We start from the raw sequence: 3,746 nt of genomic DNA, 5'->3' as shown, positions 1-3,746 counted from the left end.
TACCGGGTCCAAGAAAAAGTAATAAACGGATTATGTCGACCTTGGCGGACCCGGTAATTGCCCTTTTCTTGGATCCGGTAAAAATCAATCCCCATTCCCATTTCAGCCCGATAGGGCCCAATGGGATTGGGCACGATGCTAACAACGGGCCTGTTAATGACGGGCCCATTGTTAGCATCCTGGCCTGCTAGCGGGTCCCGCTTTTCACGTTTGGTCAGACCAGACGTGAAAAGTGAGACCCGCTAGCAGGCCTCGTAATAGCGCATCCCGTAATCAACAGGGCCAGGTCCCGTACCTGCACCGTTCATTACGGGACTGCCGTGGTCCTAATGAGGCCCATAATATATATATATATATATATATATATATATATATATATATATTTTTTTTTTTTTTTATTATTATTATTATATATTTATTTTTTTCACTTCATGCTACCATTTGTACTGCAATATTTTTTATTTCTCAATTCCTGGTCATAGCGCAAATTGAAAATTCATTTTATTTAAACCAAATAACTCATGGGCATTTCTCAAACCATGCATTTATCAAAACATGTATTGCCAGCTAGCCTAATATAATAAAAGCACTGCCTCACAATGGGGTACAATTTATGCAACAAGTGTTAAAAAAAAATATCAAACCTCCATCATTGTTTCACCATATCATTTAGTCAACTCCTTACACTTTAAAAAACAGCTTCTGCGATTGTTTAAACACTGCCTTAGTTCTAAAAACACCAATTCTTTCATATAAAAAGTTACCTTGCTCTGTTCTTTAAACAGAGGTTTGCTTCTCGGTTATCTGTTAAATTAACCATTACTCAATGTCATATCTTTTGCGCACACAGTTCTAAACCACATTCCATTCAAAAGAACGTCCGCTGTGAACATAGAGCATCTCATTTTAACTGCGTAGCTTATGGCTTTCAGCAGTGCATGGTTATCTTGGCACTCTGTCAACTACGCACTTCTAACATAAATCTCCTTTCTCTGTTCAAGAATCCTTGTAAATCTAATGTGGTTCTTACTGTACAAGGTTTATTAGCTTCTTAAAGATGTTGACCCCATAAATGCAACAGATTAACTTTCTGTCTTCTTGCGTTTTTCTATCGCAGAGATGTTTATGTGCCTAGGCATTTATTATTTTGTTGAAAACTCCATTTCCAGCCTTATCTTTTCAGCTGCTTGTTTCCATAAAAATGGATGCGGTTTTTCGCAGGATGGGGTACATTACATAAACTGACTTGTCTAGTTTCAACAAATGCAAGAATTAACATCATACGTGCTGGTTTTTGGTTTTTTATGAAAGTGTAAATTAAAGCACTGTTTTAACTGCTTCTTCATTTATTTCACTAAGTATTTGTTTTCATCAACATAAAAACAACGCAAACCTGTTTACTTTGATTCATAGCATTCATAGCATTTTTTTAATTTCACTTATTTTCATAATTGATCACTTTTAATTCCTGGATTCATGCCTCTTTTCTCTAGTTCATCTGAAAAATTCATTTTCTTACTCCTCAATCATAAACAAAATGTACAGTGCACTCTTGTGACATAGACTTCAAAACATAAATACATAACATAATCACATAAAGCAAACAGACAAACTCAACCGGTTACATAAATCTTTTACAATCTTCTTTCTAAGACTCGTCTTGCCCTCTAAAAATACTTCGTACGAAGTGTAAACTACCCCTTTAAATCCGTCTTTAATCGGATCCGTCGTCTACGTGTTCCACTATGGCACTCAGGGTTCAAATTTCTTCTAACACTCTTTAAAGCTTAGGTACAGGGCGTATCCTCTTTATTGTGGCCTCTCTCATGATTTACTTGCTTGGCCACACTCAAGTCAAGTTCTCAATAACTCCTTAATTCTCAACATCTTGAGTTAATTCCCATTCTCTGTTACTTTTTGTAAACTACCTATACTACCCTTAAAAAATATTACTTTTCAAAAAATTCTTAGAGAGGTTCCCTACAAGGGTTAAAAATTGTATCTGAAAGAGCGACAACAGATAATCTCAAAACAGCTTTCTTGGAGGGGTTCCCCATTAGTGCTTTAAAGTTGTTTCTAAAAGCTGTTAAAACATTAACTCAAAAATAATTTTTCTAAGCGCAAAATCTCCCCAAGTGATTTTTAAAGTGTTTTCCTAAACATTTAAAAACATTTTTTTCCTAAGGTGCATCTCCAGAAAACGGGAAAAAAAATTATTTCAAAAGAATTTGAAGACCCTCGAATTTTTACTCAATTTAAAATGTTCTGGAAAATGTCCAAATAGGGACTGAAATAATTTTTCTTGGACAATTGCCAAAACAAAAAAGTCCCCTTCATTGGCCTAGTGTCAAGGCCTTCTGCTATGCTATCAGGCCTGTAAGCCCCTTATTTTCTACCTTTGGGCTGGCACTGCAATTTGCCCTCCCCCATCTGTCCTCCTACCCCATCCTCTCTCTCCCCTTCTTGCAGGCCTCATAGCATAGCTCACCTATATCTCCAGGATACTTGGGCTTGAAGAGATGTCATCTTAAGCCTCCTGGCGCGCCAAATATTCATGAGGGTCCCACCACCCCCACTCTCTGGGCCTTGGCCTTTCTCTGGTGAAGAAGAGACTCTGGAGCAAGCAGGACACTTAGGCTGGTTTCAAGAAGTCATCAGGTTTCATTTCTTCCAACAGGCAATACACAGGACACATCATCAGGAACATCTCTGGACTCTGCTAGAATTACTAGGCTCACCCATCCTTATATCCACATCTAGGGAGGTGAGGTAATGGTCTGCTCACATGTGCAACCCCTTTCTAGTCTGTGATTCACTGATTTATATGGCATGATATGGCATGATCAATGCGCTATTCCTCTTTCTACTTGTGATTCGCCGGCCTATCTGCCACTCGGACCTAGTCTAAACCGGTTCTAACCACTCATTCCCCCCACCTTTTGTCCCCTACATGAACTCTTTATAAAAAAGATCTCCATAAAAAAGATCTCCACTGGTGTCATCATGACTCACAGCAAGCCACCATTTTAGGAATTGCCTGACCATGCCTGACTTATCACAAAATGTTGGATCATCTTATTTACGATCATATTTTAATATCTGGTCTGATTCAAGTCTAGTTTTTTAGTAAAATATACTTAGCATGTACTACTTAACAAGCCTTCTACCATTTAAGAGATTCTAACCTCATAAACATGGATAATTCTTTAAAGCGCTTCTCTGTAAGGATCTACAATTCTGATTTCTACAACATTTAGGGGTTGATTCATGGAGCAAACTTGCACATAAAATCCCAGCGCAAGCAGGCGCAAGGTGACGCAAGCGTGAGAAACCCAGCGCACGCGCACGCGTGCAATTCAAGGAAGATGCTGCGCGTGTTTCCCGCTGTCCGTGCGCCAAATCCTGCCATGGTGCACGCGGGCACACATGGCGTGCGCTACGCGCACAGCAAAAGCGCACATGACGCGGCGCACACAACCAAAGTGGGCGGAACAGTGGGCGTAACATGCGGAATGGGGAAAAACGCGTGAAAAAGAAGGCGTAACTGGGGAAGTACTGCAGGGAACTACACGGAACGCCCACACCCACACGAACAACCAGTATTCATGGATTCGAATACGTGAAACCCGCTTACGGCAAAAGACGCACACAGGCGTCAACGCATCCGCCACAGGAAGGCAGGCGGTAGCGTCCCCGCGCACAGTATAAAAGTGCGCGCAAACAACAAACACGTATATACAGCTACG

Source organism: Ambystoma mexicanum, chromosome 1p, assembly GCF_040938575.1.
Source record: "Ambystoma mexicanum isolate Mex_15411 chromosome 1p, UKY_AmexF1_1, whole genome shotgun sequence".
NCBI classification, from domain to species: domain Eukaryota; kingdom Metazoa; phylum Chordata; class Amphibia; order Caudata; family Ambystomatidae; genus Ambystoma; species Ambystoma mexicanum.
This window is presented reverse-complemented; position numbering follows the sequence as displayed.